The following is an 18,950-nucleotide window of genomic DNA, read 5'->3' on the forward strand; positions in this document are numbered from 1 at the left end:
AGATGAGTATCATACAGCAAACCACTTTGGTTTGTCTGGGAGTAGTGATGTTAGTGTTTATATATCCCAGTGACTGGAACAGAGTAAGAGTTTGAAATCTACAGAAAAAGCTAAAATAGTTTTACGTGGTTTAAGAAGAGTAGTATTATTTCTTAGATATAAAATAAAACTCATTTTTAGTTCTTTTAAAACTCATAACTCAATTTAGATCCAGATTCTTTCTAAATGTCTGTAATGAGAGCAATTCACAGATTTTCTGTGCACCATAGGGGCCATTAATTATAAAGAGCCAAGACTTGCAGTGTTAGCAATCTAAAGAAATTAAAAGGGATAAGAAATAAACTGGGCTGTTGCTGTTGTCCAACTTTCTTCCTGACCACTGCACCTGCTTGTGTGCAATTTCTGTGAGGGGTGTATGTAACATGCTAAGCAATAAATCGTTCCTGAAATAAAAATGACGTTATGATAGTTTAATGGACCTGCAGTCAGACCTTGCCAAAGCAGTGTGTAATGCTTATGTAGTGCTTGTCACACAGCTGTGCCTTTGAGACCTGGGCCTTAGGGAAGGTCCCCAGCTAACACATCTACAGAACATAGGACATTTTGAGCTGATGAGCTCAAAAGTGAGGTTTTTTTCTAAGCCAGTTTTCCACAACTGCATTCTGTATAAGGAAATCCCTTTCGACTGCTTATATTAATAACTTCTTTTATAATGGTGAGGTAAGCGAGAGAGATTAATGTTGTATTTTCATTATGATTTGTATGTTCTTAAAGGGTGATACAGTGAAAAAAATGGGACAGATAAGGAGTTGTGATGTAATGTACTCTTAGAAAAGATTAAAATGAGCTGACGTACTTGGCTAGCAAACAGTATCGCTGTTGTATTTGCCTTTTGTGACTTTGCCATTGCCTCCCTGCTAACTGCTTTATTCTTTCCAAATCACTTAGCTGGACAAGGAGCAACCATTGAAATAGTTGGTTAATATTTATGTATGTAGCACCACATGTGTGTGTACTGCATCTATGTCAATTCATGCATGGACTCTAAAATCCAAGCCAATACAGCTCCTGGAGAGTGGAAGAGAATAGGAGTTGGTTCCAGTGACAGTTGAGGGCTGATGATGCTGTGCATTACTCTATCCCCATAAAACTCATGAGAAAAAAAAAGTTTTTACAGGCTGCTAGGAGCAAGCGAGGAGAGGTGGGATCCTGTTCCACTTGAGGAAATCTTAACAAGGACCATTACATCCTGCTGAGACATCTCTCTAAGACTTGTCAATGATTGCCAAGGCCTAAGGGAGGCTGAGGAGCCTAGAGTACTCTGATTTCCATTAACTGATTCGCTATCACTGAGGTCCTCCCTTGCTTTGGGATCGCACAGTGAATCTGGATGTGTGCACACCATGTGGGCTCAGTGTGGTGCTTCTCTTGTAGGCTGCCCACTTTGGGTAAGGGCCCTACCACTGACGCTGGCTGGCGCTTCCTCCGTGGAGTGACAGGGTCCTGGCTTTAGAAGATGTAGAGCTTTATGGATAATCCATGCTGGGGTATTTACCAAACATGGAGGGTATTTGGTAATTGTTCTGGCAATGATGACACATGTAGCTTGGGACATGACATGAGCTTTCTGCCTTTTCAAAGGCGAGGGAAGACTTTACTGTAACTTGTATGTGCAGTGAGTCTTTAAAGTGACATGTCTTTGATTATCCAAGGAAGGAAAGAGAGACTTTATGTGGGAAGACAGTAATCTTCTTTATGTGGGAAGACAGTTTGTGGCTCTGAAGTTGCTAGTATGCTTTCTTCAGGAATAAAGAATACAGTCAAGAATCTTCCTGTGAGTGGGACTTGCATCTGAGAGCAACTCTCTCAAATTCACCTCACCAAGGGAAAAAAAATTATATTTAACATATTAGATACCTCAGTTGTCTGTATTGTCCTTAGACTCTGTGTTTTTCAGGTTACAATCACATTTATAGTGTGGGTAATACAGCGATTAGTTTAACAAAAAATGGTACAGCAGTTTACAGTAAGTCCTTTAAAGTATTACACCAGGCTCAATATATATTCACGCTGAATGCAGCTGCCTCATACAAAGTATTGGTAGATGGGTAGGCAGGTGGTATAGTGACATAAAGGGGGTTTTTAAGTTACTATTTCATTGTTAGTTTTTTTAAGAAAATGAAAATCCATCTTTTTACAATCACCTGCAATCACTTTAATTTGGTCTTTTTTACCTAATGTGGGAGAATTGCTTTGAAATGCTTTGGATTAGGAATACCTCTAATTTTGCCAGATGGAGCCCTGAGAGTCAGTCCAAGAGAGCTCTGAAAATACAGGTTGACAAATGACAAAAATTTTAGCACAGTAAGAAATGCCAAACGTGATCAAAGTTGAATATATTTTATTTATATAGAGAATGTTATACTACTTAATATAGGTAGCAGATGGGTAATTCAGGCCAAAATCACACTGACTTCATTGAATTGGACCTTAAATTTTTTCCACGTGCTGGCAAGCTATATTAAATTTTACTTCAGCCAGTAATATCTGAAGTCCCTAATACATCTAGCATTTGATTTATGATGGTGAGTTGGGGCACTATCCTACTACATATTGCGTATTCCCACAGTGTGAAACAATACTTGCCTTTGCAAAAAAAGCTCAGTCTATATACAAGAGGTGGAAGAAAGGCAATAGCTTCTCTGAGTTCATAACGGATCTCCGCAGACTCCTGAATTTGGATCCAGTGTAACTACTGCAGAACTACCCTCATTTTAATGTTGTTATCCTTTGTTTATTCTGTATGTAGTATTAGTCTGGCATCACTCATTCTGCCTCTGTGTATCTCAACAGTTCACTCATTTTATCAGAATAAGGTCTTTGATGTCTGGAGAGTCTGTAAAACATGTCGTGTGCAGTTTAGAGAGGTTGTAGTTTTTAGCTACTGCCATGCTATAACTTCTGAATACTAAGTAGTTGTACACACCAAGAACTCTGACTTTTCTGTTTCCCTTTACTTGGCAGCTTGTATTTGGAGTGTTTTTTCTAAGGTCTCCACTTTAGAAAGTTGCATAGACTCAGGTGCCTCCTGGAGATATTTTCAGTTGATTCCTGAAATGTATTAAAGGTAATATGTCCCACTTGGATTTGGATTCCATGTTTTAGGTTTTGATAAATGTCACTTTACCTGCAAATGGATAGACATATTGCAGAAAAGCAGATGGTTGTTACTTTTATTTAAATTCTGTTAGTTAAAAATGTATGTTGAGTCTAGTTTCCAAACCATTAAAGTTAATTAAAACTGGTGCTGGTTTGTCTTCTTAAAAGCTGCAGGGATAACACATGTTCTCTTGCTGCAGGCTGGCCACAGTGATGGTAGTGTTAGAAGTTGAACTCTTCCAGCAACGAGCCTTCAGAGCAGATGGATGGCTTTGCTTTGAGGCCTAAACAAACTTTCTTAAACCCTTGTAAAGCCTTAACCAAAATTGTCCGTAGATTTATCTTAATAGAAATTCTAGCACATTTCTCTGTGGCTTAGGAAAGGAGCAGTTTATTCATAACTGACTCTTTAGTAATGCTGACTATATTACAGTGCCTTGATCATCGGAAAACAGTATGTCTAAAATAGAAACTGAGTAATGTCAGACCCTTAAAAATTTCACCTAAGCCATCTCTTCTGCATATAACAGTATTCAATAATAGGAAATGTCATGATTTAAATCTTAAAATGGATGATGTACTAAGATTATTACTGAGTTTACATATATTTGAAGTAATTTTCAGGACAAATGAATGACAAGTGAGGACAGCTTGGCTTGAGATGAGTATAGGCGTGACACCTCTGCTTGTTTGCCCTTACCCAATCCTGGCAGCAGGTCACCTGAAATCATCTTGCTGTAACAGCAGCGTTTGAGTCAATAACTGCATCAGCCACCTCTTCTCCCCTTCTCTCACTGGTCAAGTTCTTCATTCTGTAATAAGAAAACCTGTGTGTTGCAAGCTGGGACAATAATTCAACTCTCACTTTAATGGTATAAATCAAAAGTAAGTTAATTGGAGTTGCTGGAGCTGTGTTGGCATAAGAAAGAGAGGTATCACAACCTCTGAGTTCTTGACTCTCATAAAAATTCCTAGTACACTTCAGTGTTTGGCCTTAAATCCATTTTCTAAGAGAGATGTTTATATGCAAAAGCAGAACCCATGGATGTTCTTAGAGTTCAGGTAAAAATGGACAGAAATAGGCAACTGGAGGCACATGAACTCAGTACTAAAAGGATTGGCAGCACAGAAGGATGGGTTTAGCAGTGCTTTGGATGGAGAGTTCTGTCAGTAGCATCCTGAAGTACAAGGTTAGATACTCTCCTTTTTCTTACAAAAGTCTGTTTAAATATATTTTTTAATCTATGTTTTTAAAATTTGTTTTCAATATCTATTTTTATAATATGTAATAGTATTGTCCCAAATATTTTCCAAGTGATCTGGTATGACATGGCTGAACATCAAATCTTTTTCCTAATCTATGCTTTTTTCAATCTGATGAAGCTTGAATCTGTGGCTGTCATAGCAGCAAGACCCTTATTCACCTTTTCTTCTATTCTGTGTTCTTAGTTAGGGTTCTGTCTCATCTGACTCTAAAATTTTGGGCTTTTCTTAGATGCCCTAATAGCTTGATTTCTTTCCTGACCTAGTACTGAATCTGTTAAGTGCCAGTTGTAGCTCATTTTGACATTAATATACACTAAAGGTAACCAATTTTCTCTGTATTTCATGTATTCATAAAACTGCATGTAGCATGCCTTCCTCTCCTTTTGTGGATTCCCATTTCTCTTGAGTTTTTGAAATACAACTTGTGTAGTTGTGTAGCATAATCTCTTTGATCCTTTCTTATTAGAGAAGCTTTATTTACATTTGGGGAGTATAATATGTCAGCTTTTTAACAGTTCACAGCAGTATTACACTATTAAATAGGGCAGAAATAAAGAGTGCTGTGTTACACTGACACTAGTTTGACTACTAGCAGTGGGTAGTTACATGATTTGAAGGTGTTTTATTTGGCATAGCTCTGAGAGAGTATAATCTTTACAAAGGGGCATTATGAATTTTGTAACATAAATGACAGATAATGACTTACTCTTAGCTTCTTTTGTGTAGCATTATCTTCACACAGAAAAACTTTAAAGAAGTAATTCAGGAAGTATTAAGCAAAGCAACATAAAATTGAAAAATGCTAGGATTACAGTGGCTGGCCAGGAGGTAAGCTCTGCTACTTTCTCAATTCTCAGCTCTATAAGGACTTTTTTAAACCACCTAGCTTAATATGTCCCAGGTGAACAACATGCTGTTGTTGAATGCAAATTCAAGAAACTGTCTTCTGATATCTCTAGACAGTATCACTTTCCAGAGAAGTTTGAATATGTGAAATAACAGCACTGGGGAAAGATACCTTACCAAAATAAGGTGTCATAATGAAGACTCATTCAAGCGTTACTCAATCTGGCATTTTCATCATTTGCAGCTGAGAAGCAATATGGGACTTGAACTAATATATTTTAACTGCAAGCTACTCAAGCCCGTATGCAAGAATTTGAGATAGCTCAGTAGGTGCACTGGATAACAGATACACAACCTTCAATTAGCTAGCCTCGTTTAAGACGTAGTGGGGGAGAGAGAGAGAGAAACATACCCCAAATCCTTATTTGCATTGAAATACTCTTGTCCACAATACAGGGGGAGTAAATGTCTTGAAAATGTGTATAAACCACAGCATTTGAGGCTACAGTAACTTTTATGATCTCAGAGTAATAAGCGTGGAGCAGAGTTGCAAACAATAGCATATAAAAGGTGATTGGTGTTTAATTAGGGAATTGTAAGTTTATATGCATTTAAAATCAGTGGTATTTGAAAAGCACACATTCCATGAACCTGCAATAAATGCTGGTACTTGTTCAAGATGACCAGTAACTTAGTATATCCAAATAGTTCTTAGTGCTATAACTTTGAAATACTCCACTTGGCATCTATTATACAGGTTCACAGGTACATTAGTGCAGCAAATTTGGCTGTCACCAGTCAGGACTTTGGATGGAGACTGAACTGCCTCCTTCATGAGCAGCTCAAAACTGAGACCATCTGTAAAAGCAGAATGTGAGTATGCCTGTTTGGCTTTTGCCAGATACTGGTTTGTTATGGGCAATGGAGGAGGGAGGTTGAAATCTGTGCTTCTGTTTGTCCCCTGAATACAGAGGGTGATAACTTTGACCAGTGTAGATATTTCAAAATTCAAAAGGAGAATTAAGTCCTTGTGATGCTGTGTACATGGAGCTGAAATTGTGTGTATGTGCTTGCATTCCATGGTGTTCCAAATACATACTTGGGTTTCTGTAGCTAAGAAGTTACTGATATTCAAACTGATTGTTTAATTTTTCAGTTCACCCTGGCTAAGTGTAAAAAGTGGTGTGATCTGTTTCTGTTTTGGCACTCTCAAAGAAATACTATGCTCTTACGTTTAAATTCATATTTATTTTAAATATATAAAATCTAGAATAATATGCCCCAGTCTCAAACTCCTATTATTATAAACTAATGTTTAATGTTATCATTACTTCAGTATTTTTATAAATGGTCCAGCACTGTAGGGACGTATAAACTCTGTTTTCATTTACCATTTTTAGTACTTCATTGATTGTATTTTGTGATGTCTTTAAAATAATACATTCAGAATGCTAGGCCTGGACACACAGATGATTCAAAGTACCTACAGTTAGCTTTAAAACTGCTTGAAACAACCTGGGGTGGGGGGGGGGGTGGGGGAATTGACCTATAATAGTAAAACAAAAGCCCAGTATACTTCATTGCTAGCAAGTCTGTATACAGATGTCTCATGTCTAGCTTGCCCTTTTCACAACCCTCCTTTCAAGACTACCTCCACCTTTGTTCTCTCTTCAAGTTCTCCTTTCCAGCTCAGCTCTTGTTTCCTTGCAGTGTCTGAACATGAATCCTGAAGGACAAGAGCTGGTTCTCATACTGCAAGGGGCCAGCTAGTTTGGAGGGGCTGCAATTATGCCATTGTGTGACTGCTTTTTAAGTGTATGTTCCCAGACACGGAGCTTGAATAAGACCCACTATTATATCCCGCCAAGTTCTCTGACCATGAGGCAGTGATTGATCTTGAGCAGCAGAGCAGGTGTGATGGCCTGTGCAGCAGGGGGGCACTGGGACATGCAATCCCTGAGGATTAGTCTCCAGTCATAAGAGCTCTCAGCAATTTATCTTTCTGATATTAGGCCTAAATTTGCCTTTTGTCCATTGTCATTGTGCTACTCTGCAAGTTATTCCTCCTCCTTTGGGCAACCGAGAGCAGCTCCCTCCTGGTTCCTCAAATCCTTGCAGTCGCTGCTGCATGCAAAGAGGCCCTGCTGAGGAAGGAGCCCCCGCTGCTTGTGTACAGCCTTGTTGGAGCCCCTTGTCAGTGGAGGAGAGCTGGCGCGATTCATTTATTTAAGTGGCCTTGCCCCGAAGGTAGCTATTGTTTGTATTGTAACCTCCTCTGCCACCTGGGGACTGGGAATGGGGCAGGGGCGGCGTAAGCTTCTGAGGTGGACTGTAAATCTAAGGGCTGCGGATTTAAACCTGTTTTGTCTTCTGTCTATGCAAGAGCTCAGAAATCATCCTGACATTTAACATTTGCTGTCTCACTCCTGATTTTTGATACACTTTAGCCTGAAAAGCCTGATTGATGTGAAACCCTGCTGGAGTTTTCAGCTTTCACACTTGCTCTGGTTTCACATTGTTGTATTTTAAGATTAGGAGAGCAGAGATTCATGTCGGATGTTGTTGCTGCTAGTGTCTTCCCACTTCCCTCCACCCAAGTCCGTGCTATCTGGAAATGGGTCCACCCTTCCTTAGGAAACCCAGACAGCGAGGAAACCACAGCCTCTTCGTGTTTTTACATTTAGGTGTGCCTGACTGAATGTAGATTTCCTCAAAGCTATCGCAGCTCTCAGATTGGTATGTTTTTACTTCAGAGGATCTGAAGTCATATCTTAGTACATCCAACTAGATGCAACTGTTGTTTGTAACCTGTCCTACAGCGGGAGGGATGGACTGGGTCTGGCTGAGCCAGAATTGGTTTTCCTCTATAGCAGCCCTCATGGTGCTGTATTTTATGTTGGGAGCTGGAAGGATGTTGATAGCACACTGGTGTTGTGGCTACTGCTGAGTAGTGCTTACACAGCACCAAGGCTCCTTCCAACATTTCCCCCCACAGTGGGACGGGGTGGGCAAGATCTTGGGAGGGGACACAACCAGGACAGCTGACCCGAACTGACCAAAGGGATATTCCAGACCATACAACGTCTGCTCGAGTTTAAACCTGGGAAAAAGGAGGAAGGGGGTGGGGTCACCCTTGGTCCTCCGAGGCAACCACTACGCGTATTGGAGCCCTGCTTCCTGAGAAGGCCTGACATCACCTGTTCATGGGAAGTAGAGAATAAATCTGTTTTCTTTTTTTGCTTCCGCGCATGGACCTTTGCTTTGCTTTGCTTACATTAAAACTGCTTTTGTTTTACCCACAAGGGTTGGGGTTTTTTCTCCTATCTAATTTTCTTTCCCCTCTTTGCTCTGTTGAAAAAAACCACAAGGGGAAATGGGGGAGACAAACAGGAACTGTGTCAGAAGACTCAATCTCTTCCATCCCTTCTCTATAGGACAGTGGCTGATCTGATAATTTGGCTCCCAGCTACCAAGTTTTGGCATATACTCAGTTAGTTCAGTAAAGTGAGATCTGAGAGCTTCAGCCTGCCTGGGTATGGATGCAGCAGACGATAAGTATGCCAGCACCTAGAGCTGACTGCTGTCACTAAGAAAAAGCATGTGCATCCTGGGCTGTGGTGTCCTGCCCGAAATCCCTCTGTTCTCTTTACAGAAAACCTCCAAATTAAATGTGGGACAGGAAGCTACTGACTGCACAATAGCAATCTGAGACGTACTCCCACTGTCTTCTTCAGACACCAAATTTGGGTGCAACCTTTTGGAAGCACCTGTGTCTCTTCCCAATGAATGTCCAGAGAGCCCAAAATCCTAATTTAGGAGCAGTGAATTGTACCTAACTTGGAACATCACTCTCCGAAGGTTTCCAGAGGTTGCAATGTCTTTTTGGCTAACAGTGCAGTATAGTCTCTTTGTTTCCTGTAAACTAACATACAAGTGGATTGAAACCTGAAACTGGAATAACATGGGAAAGTTGGACAAGCACAGGAACAGGTGAAATACTTCTTTCCTCTTTGAGGTAGCAAGCTTGGCAAAGGGGCTACTTTGCTTCCATGAATCTTTTTATTTGACCAGGCAAAGGAAGGGGTTGACAGCCTTACCTGAGATACATGCCCTGCTCCCTTTAGCGACCAATGGAATCAAGCTGGGACAGCACAAGCTCTGGCCTGTCTTATTTATCCTGCCTTCAGTACTCAAGCTACCACGTGTATCGCTGTGCTGTGGTCTGCAATAGGAAATCAAGTCATAAGCCAATGTTGACTTCTGTTGAAAGTCATCCTATACAACAGTCTTTAGCAGTTGCCTTTTAGGGACAGAGCACCTCCTTTTCTGGGTAACTGGTTACCTATTTCATGAGAGGGTAGAATCAGTGGTTACAGTAGTCCCTGGGCCCAGCTCTCTGTGCCCAGCTCTTGTCTCTTGTCTTCCCCGTGCTGATGTTTTAAATCCAGTTCATTTTCTTGCTAACAGTCGGCCATCAGCTCTGTGCTGCTTGGGAAAACTTAATTCAGTTGACTAATCTATTGTTCCCATTTGTTTGTTTGTGTAGGTTTTAACAGGAAAAGGCGTGGATTTTAATCTATGGCAGCGGACAGCACTCATCCAGGACACCTAGTAATACTTCTTTGTGTGCAATATGCATATTAATAAAAGAGTTATAAATCTTGTGTGCTTTTTGTAAACTGAAATACTGGATTTCCAGTTCAGAGTCTTCCAGTGTGTGAATATAGAGGCTAGGAAATACAGGTGATCTATTCTTGGTTTTACAGATCAGCAGTTTTCTTGCACACCTCTGTACTTAAATGTAGGAGCCATCATTTGATTTAGGTTTTGAACAAACCCTCTCTGACCCTGGAATTTACAGTCATCCTGTCTTGTAGGAAGAAATGAAGAGAGTAATTTCCAGTGGGAAACAGTTTTTCTGGTAAAGTTCTAGCATCGTATATATATATATAAGTGTGTGTATAAAAATATAAAATAAAGGAGCAGGCATAAACCCGGATTTCTTTAAAGGTTAGAGTTGGTCATAAAGGTTGTGGCTGTAAGAACAAGTTTGGGGTGGTTTTTTCTTGGTAACCGTTTACTTATGGTGTTTAGGTCAGCTGAAGCTTTGAGACACATCAGCATACTTTACTTGAGGAAGCTCAGGTTTACATTAGTTTCTAAAAATGTAATCTTTCACTTCCAGCTTTCTAAGAAAGTTTGGCTGTTCTTCCCTTACACAGCATCTGGCCACATTATGTCAATTCATTCATCACCTCCAGATTGTATTACTGTGATTTGTTTTATCTAAAGCTGGGTTTGAAGATGATGCACAGATTTCAGTGGGGACAGCATGTGATTGCCTGCCTGCCTTCTCCATGCTTCAGGCCACAGTGGGCATCTAAAGCCTGCTCTTTTCTGCTTCCCATTTAGTTTCAATACCAATTTAAGGCACTGATCTAGTTTTCAGATCAATAAACGGGTCAAACTTCAGCGTCATTACAAGCTGAATATTAATCTATGTATGACTCTGGCTGCTGCATTTTTGTAGGACCACACCAGACACACAGCCCAGACATAGCCATTCTCTTGTTGTTTGACAGGAAGAAACCTCTCAGAAGATATTAGATGAATCTAGAATCAGAACTCCCTGAGGATGTATTTCAGACCTTCCTTAGAAAGCCTTTTTATACTTGGGTACTTAATTGTGAACTTCATTCTTGTATCTCTAAATCTTCTCCCACCTGCCCTTTCTCTATTTTCCCCAATCAATGTTGACCTTCAAGAGGGAAGACTGCCAGTCACTACGTGGTATCTGCTTCCTTTCTGCAATATTACAGATGGGGCAACAGTGAAAAGAATGCCAAAATAAGACACATAGTTTGGTTGTCCCACATTTTTAGTTCTGTATTGCTTCTGCAGCCTTTTGTGGATGTTCCAGGATTTACAGATAAATATAAGGCAAGGATATTACCAGAGGGGAACAGATACAAGAATTAGGGAGAGCCAGATAATTAATATACATATTAGCTACTCCTGATTCAGAATTTGCACAGCTCCAGGAGAAGGCACCATCTCATAAATTACACCTCTGCTGTGATTGCATGATTATTCTTATTAAAAATGATATATGAAATAAGAAGATAAGCCTAATTCTCAGATGACGGGTTAAATCTACAGCACTGGCAGCCAGATAAATCCTTCTGCCTGGTAAATAAAGCAGAGGCAAAACTAGCTACTCAGAGGTGTATTTAATATCGACTGAACAAGGAATAAAAGGAACATATGTAGAGACAGACTAGCTGAGTCTGAGTTGTACATGTACCTCTGAGAGTGTGTATTACTGTTTTCTTGAGTAGTGGACGTTAATGCTCTGGAGTTGAGTTAGGAAGAACTGCCAGACTTAACGAAGGTAGTTTGACCTTGCAGGACCAGTAATTAGAAGAATTAGAATTAAACTGTGATATGGGTCCTTGGTGGATTTGCAGACAATATGCTGTGAAGTAACTGTAGTACCTTAACAGACACTCATTAATGTGTTGGCATGAATTGCAGCAAACAGCCATATGTGGCTCATCTGCCAACATTTCAAGAGGAAAGCCAAAATTCCTTTATTACCTTGGTCTGGATTGCTACCCTATTTTTTGCACTGCTGTAGGAATTTTTGAGGCGAGTGAGTTGTCTGGTCAAGTGTTTTCTTTCTAGTGCTTCCAGTTGTGGCTGTTTCAAAAAAGGTTTAAATGCTTATTGTGTTCCCCTTGTAATTACATTGAAGTGTTGTGTGGAGTAAGGGTGAGGAAGCTATTTTTTCTTGAGCTCAGCTGGCGATCAGTTTATCCCCTTGAAGCATGACAGTTGATATCTTTGGACATTTTTCATTAGCTAGTGTAATATTAGATACTGTTCTTATTGGTACAAATGTCTAGTCCAGCTTTTGTTCTCTGAGCTGTCTCTGCCAGAGGATATCCGAGATGAAGAGAGATGAAGAACAAGGAAGACAGTGTACTGATGTTACTGGGAATGCGTAACAGTAATTGCAGGTTTTTCCTGCCCTAGGTTCCTCTTCCTGTTGGTACTGAAGTTTATGAGGATTTGAAATAATTCTTCAATATTGTGTTTGTAGAATAATTATTGATCTTATAAACAATGAAGCCTTTAAACATGCAACATACTGACATGCCATCAGGAAATTTTAAGTGTTGTTGCTGGGGGGCTGGGGAAGTCACACAAGATACAGTGCAAACAATATTTATTCAAGTGAGGCAGGAAGTCAAAACCTTCCCTGAGCCTTTATAGTTCAAGAATTTGTTAAAAATTTTGCCAAGAGAGCAACTTGTCTAAGAAAGCAGTTTCTGGAGTAAATCAAAGTCCTTGTTGCCCTTAGGGCCTCACGGAGATGTTCTTCTCAGATATCAGCTGCATAAGAGATGAAAATAAGTGTGTCTTTCTGACTGACTGCTGTTCTACCTTGTCTTTCCAGCAGCCTGGAGAGAATTAACAGACTCACGGGGCTGGAATGAGCGTGGAGTTGTCAGAAATCTCACTATTTTGGAGGCCTGAGTTTTAAGTGAAAACCTCAGAACATGGCTGAACTAGAAAACCCTTAAGGAAAACACAAATACAAGAAATTTAGCCATTTAGAGAAATAAACCCTGTTTATCAGCCCTGGAAATTACAGTCTTTAGCTGTGTCTGGCCATGGATTGGCAGTAGCAAGTGCTGGTTTTGTTCTGGTTGCCATTCACCATAGGATGCTAGGCAGGAATAAGAAACAGTGAGCCCTGTACTCCTGTAAATGTTGTCTTTAAAAAGAGAAGCTGGAGAGAGAATAAAAAATAAACAATCGTAATGCTCTTTGGTTTCAAACTGATGCTGAGTGATACCTGAATCCAGAGACTCAGACCTCCAGGCTTTGTTTAAACTGTTATTACTACGATTTTATTCAAGTGCAGTTTGGAAAATCTTGAAATGGTCAGAAATGCTTTGTAAGGCTCAGAGTGTTATTTCAGGGCTTGTGAAGTAATGATGGTAGAAAAATGATCTTTAAAAATGTTTTAATTTTGAAGGCCTTTGCATACAGCATAAACACCTTATTAATTCAAAATATTTCACCAGCATTTGTACAGAAAATGTCTGGGTTTCTTTGTGGCTGCTTGACATTTTCTCTTTTTCTCTCTCTCTAAATCTTTCTATTTTGCAACTGAAAAACTGAAAAAGGAGGAAAGTGATAAAGAAAATCAACCAAACAAAAAAGACAAGAAGACTGAAGCTTCTTTGATCCAGAGTTTCATTTCTTAGGAAGATGATTCTGAGAATAAGATTTTTGCTGGAAATTAATATTTTAAATGTTTCCTGAAATGAAAAAAAGCCTCAATCTGATAAGGATAACTTATTTTGTTTAAGAACTTTGATCTCTTTTCTGCCCCTGGCCTTTGTGCAGCTTTGTCTCCCATTTGTATAAATCACAGGCTGGTCTTTTCACTCCAATTTGGGAAGAATGTCAGGTATGCCTGTGTCAAATTGCCCACATAACCTTCATTGCTTTAAGGCACACACTGACATTAAGTTGTCTCTGTGTAACAGTGTCCAAGGTATCTGGTTTATCTCTGTCACCTCAAACTGAAGTCACCTTCTACACAGACTTTTTTCAGGTAACTTGATTAAAATCAATGTCTGTCCAGACTTCTCAGCTCTGCCCTGCGTGCCTAACGGTATGGCAACACGAGTCCCTGCAAACAGACACCACAGATGAAATCCAGCTCCAGTGAAGTCTGAATTTCTCTTAATTTTAGCACCATAAAATTTGAAGAAAAATGCCTTTCTTTCTCCCATATTGCCAAACTTTCTGTGTGGAGATGCCTGGATCTCCAAAATCTTACACCTTCTTTTCTCTTAGGAAAAGTTATATCTTCTTTCGAGTGCTGGCACCCCCACAGCCTATCAGTGCTTAAAAAAATCAGAGATCACTCTGTGGTTTCAGTGAGGTTATTTGGGTGGTTTTGATTCTCATCAAGATGTTCATACAGTGTTGTGCCAGTTTCCCTTGCTGTATACCTTAATTTCTGTTTGCAATTCCTTCTGTTCTCATCTCAAATTAGTCTATCTCAGTAATACTTAGTTCTGCTTCTTTGCTTATTTCCATGTTTCACACAAAAACTGTTTATGATATTTTGCTTAGCAAAGGTACTTGGAAATTAGGGACATTATAAGAATAACTGTGCAATGCAATGACTTTTTTTAATCTAAACCAAACGTCCCTCCCTATGAAGCAAAAGCTTTTACGAGTTAAAAAGAGGCAGGTCATCAAGACTGTACAGTGAAACTGCTATCACAGAAAATTGCTTGTATTCCCCACTGAGGTGTTCAGTGTGTCCACACAGTCCTTGAGCAAAAAAATGAGTTTATTTACTAAGTTGAGCAAAAATTAAACTATTCGATTATTCTTTCAAAAGATTTTGGATGGTCCAAGAGGTGGCTCAAGCAAGAAACATAAGAATTGTGACTCTGGCCCAGACCCTGGCTTTTCCAGTTACTTGTACTACTTAGTTTCTCTGTGCTCTCAAGTCTGAGCGGTGGGGATGATAATGCTGATAATTCAGAGAACTGAGGAAAGTTTACAAAGTACTTTGAATGTGCAGGCTGCTGTTATATAGCACGAATTATCAGCAGTTCACCCAGACATTCCTAATCTGCTCCTGAAAGGGACTACCTCCCTACTTATTGAAGCCAACCTACCAAGAATCCTAACTGAAAAATCTCATCATCTCCTAACACACATGGGATGATATCGCCGTGAACAAATAGAGAGGAAATGTGCGGAGACGTGAGCAGAACTTCATCTTGTCATTGCACAGTTCTGGTTTCAGAGCCAGAAGGATTGAGATTGGGTCTTGACTGCACATTTGGATTTGTCTTCTGTTTGAGCACAGATTCAAACCAATAGTATGAGTTTTGGAGTGGTTTTTTTTCCTGTATGAATTCTTTAATTATTCTCCAAAATGCTGTAGTTGATTCCATTTCACACCTCGTACCTTGCAGCTCTTCAAGATCTCTATACCATGTTGTCATACTTGGAGATACATGTTAGCTTAGATTCATCCCATATGTCAGATATTGCTTGGAAACGAGGTAGAAATGAGCTGGAGTGTGATTTCTTCCACATGATACTAATGCTATATAAAAAGAAATTATAGATACTGAAAAACTTCCACGACTTAACTGATCTCCCCAAGGTGCTGGCACTTAACCATCCTATGAATCCACATTGTCCTAGGTCAGTTGTATATGCGCTTAGCTTTTGCAAATAGTTTTGTTTTGTAGTACGTACAAATGGAGCAGAAGTCACAAAAGCCACTCGTGTATAATCCAAAGCCAAATATGGTACTCAAAACTCTAACAATTTTGTCTTTAAAGTGTCCTTGATCGATTACCTAGTTCTTCCTGTTCCAATAATAGCTTCTCTGATTCTTTCTCTGAAAAATGAAATCACATTATGAAATTACATTAGTGTGCATTGAGAGAGTACCAGTTATCTGATCTGACATTTTATATATTGATTGAAATGCTGAGAGACAAGAAAGTCATGATTTATAACATTACAGTGAAAAACTGAGAAACGGACGAGGTAAGGTCACAAAACATGAACAGTAAATGGGAGCTGAGCGCACTCAGCTCCTGTGAAGCACGAGCCTGACAGGTCTGCTCCATGGTGGTAAGGAAGGATATGGGGGCTTCTTATTCCCAAAACACATTTGGTTTGCTTAGCTGTTTTATTTTCCTATGCAGTCTTACCAACCTATATGGAACAAAAACTGCTGATAGTCAGAATATATAGTAATACCTAATCCAGAAATTCTTCTTTATAGGTCTCTTCAGAAAGGTAAAGCAACAGACATGTCCCAAGGTTAGGGGGGGAGCCAGGACAGCCCCCAGCAGTAATGAGCCCCAGCCCAGCAGTCTGTCCTTCTGGTTGAATTGCCTGTAATCATGAGAGCAAGGAAGGGTGATGTCAGGATTGTGTTGTTGTCCACAGTTTGACATAGCTGGGCAAGTTACTTTTAACTTGAACTGTTTTGTGTGGCATGTTTGGCTTTGTCAGCCTGCCAACCTTGGCCACTAGGGAAGAGCACAGAGTATCTTTTAGGGGAGGGTTTTTTAAAAACAAGATTTTTGCTTTAATTGCTATTTACACGTTCCACCCTTTGCCCTTTTTCAGCTGCAGGGAGATCATGTTCTATTTTAAAAGCTAGGGCAGGAACTTGAGGCTAGAGACTGCAGCCAAATCAAACAGGAATCTCACCAACCTAATAGAGGGTTGGCTGATAATAAAGGCTATCTTCCCAAGCCTTTAAAGCTCTCTTCTTCCAAAGACACTCCCTTATCTGAAGCCTCTGGCTTCCCATGAGAGGGTATAAACATCTCCCTATGCAGCAGGGTACCCTTTGACATTAAGAGGAAAGTACAACTCAAGATAAGTTGAAGAGGCTTTTATGTCTAATCTCAGTAAGCATTCGGAGGCTGTGAATGTCTTTTTATCCTGAGTTGTTGAGGTTTGTTTTGTTTTTTTGGCTGGGAACACATTTTGCTTGGAGTTTTATTACATCCCTCATAGATTTTTTTTTTTTTTTTAGCTAAGTTGTCAGTGCAGTACTTGTTTGGTCAAGGCTTCTGTGTTTACTTGGCATCTTCAGTATATAAAACTAGCGCTATTCACATGGCTTCCATGCAGCCAATTCTGCTAATATTTTAAGGCTCTGTCTAATGTGGCTTGAGGGTAAATGTTCTCTGACTTTAACATTGTATCTTGCTCACAGGAGCAAGTGTTGATGGCTTTTTTCATTGGCAGAGGTTTCAATTTTGTCAATTCACTGCTATTCCTCGTTAGAGTTTTTTTTTAAAGAGGTGGCAAAGTTTTCATCCTTTTTTCATAGCTGTTGGGATCCCATCAGTGAACAGCTCATAGAAAGCCCAGCTCACTTTCATACAAATGCATTAGTACATCCATCTGATTGCTGAAGGCAAGACCCCTACACCCCCCCTGTAACAATAATCTCCTCTTCTAGGAGTGCTGGGCTCTGATGCACTCTCCACGACCCGTTCACTGATCCTTGTTTTGTGTCCCTTCCCAGCCCTTGCATCCCAACCATCCTTCTCCTGGCTAATGCAGAGCAAATGAGATCTCTTTCAGAGCCTGGCATAAGCGGCCCTGTTGTCCTTAAGGACTGAGGCTGAAGGATGTGAAGTGCTTCATGCCAGCCCATGGCCGTATGCTTTGCTTCTGCTGCACTCCAGACTGTCTGGTTGGAAAGACACTGGAGTTGACCTTTCCCTCCCAGCAGCAGTGCCAAAGCCCTCTCTCTTCTGCTCACTGGGAGCCAATTAGAGAGAAAACAAAGACATTTCAGCATAAGATTTACCTCTGTGGCTTAGCAGCAGTGGTGAGCATCAGTGGAGGCTTTACTCAAAGGCTGTCTTGAACCTCCTCCTTATATCCCATGAATGAAGACTGGGAGTCCCTCACATGTTCCCATTAACCACCACAGGCCCTCCACACTGGGTGTTCCCCCATGTTCCAGCCACCCTTCAACTACCCTAATTTCTTTCAAAAGGAAAACGTCCCTTGAGGCTCATGATATGAACTTGTTTTCAGATAAAGCACATGTATTCAACTACCGTAATTAACCTTCCATTTTAAAACCTCCATTTTCAGATCGGCTCCCTACAGGCTAATTTTTCTGTTTGCAGGAATGTGTGAGTGATGCACAGATGCTCTGTCAGGATACTTTACCTATTCATTAAGTTTGATTAGATAGCATTTGCACTCTGCCATCTAAGAGTGCACCACTTTCTGATATAATTAGTGTTCCTCCAATTAGGATAAATGGCTGTTTCATTACTTTTAAGTGGGTCATTAAAGTGCCATTCCTGTCTCATGCCTCTGGAGCTGACAAGGGTACCTGCACACTCCTTTTCACAAAGTCAAATCTAATTTCAGAAGGCTAATGGAGAAGGTAATGTACCAGGGCAGATGTTGCTTGTGACTCCTGCTGAGAACAGTTCCTGGGTAGTTGATTTTTCTGTGTGCTTGATACTCTGATTTACAGAAGTACCTATTTGCTAAGGCACCTATTGATGAAGTTCCTGGAGGCATCAAAAATGGGGAATTATTTGAAATACGTATTGATAAGCTTCTGTTACCGTATGAATTCCTGTTATGGCTGTGGAAGTGTGTGGTTGTCACAGGGAAAACACAGAGATTGTGCCTTATTAAGAGCAAGCCTTGCATCTTTGTTTTCTCATCCCCACATTAGTCCACAAGGATGTCTTCTCTCCAGGGGTCATGCTATTTGCTTTAACCTGGGTGTAGCAGCCCTTTTCTGTTTCTTGAAGAGGTCTTGCAATTCCTGAATCATTAGACACTGCAACGCCATAAACACCATTTTCTGAGAATTGGAGGGCAGATTTTGGCCCACATCAGAAAATTGTGACTCATTTTGGGAAAGGATAGAGACATCTTTTTTGCAAGGAAGATTTGAAAGCAGTGAGTCACCATGGTGGTCTCTTTCTGTGACTTCTCCTTTTTAGATGTGGAATTCATAGACAGCTGCATATGCTTAAGGCCACATCTGCAGGAGAATCATCTTGATCATTTTGGATGCTGTAAGTCAGAGGCTGGTCCAGGGCTGAGATCATCTGATTCTC

This window comes from Strix uralensis, chromosome 3 (genome assembly GCF_047716275.1).
Source record: "Strix uralensis isolate ZFMK-TIS-50842 chromosome 3, bStrUra1, whole genome shotgun sequence".
NCBI classification, from domain to species: Eukaryota; Metazoa; Chordata; class Aves; order Strigiformes; family Strigidae; genus Strix; species Strix uralensis.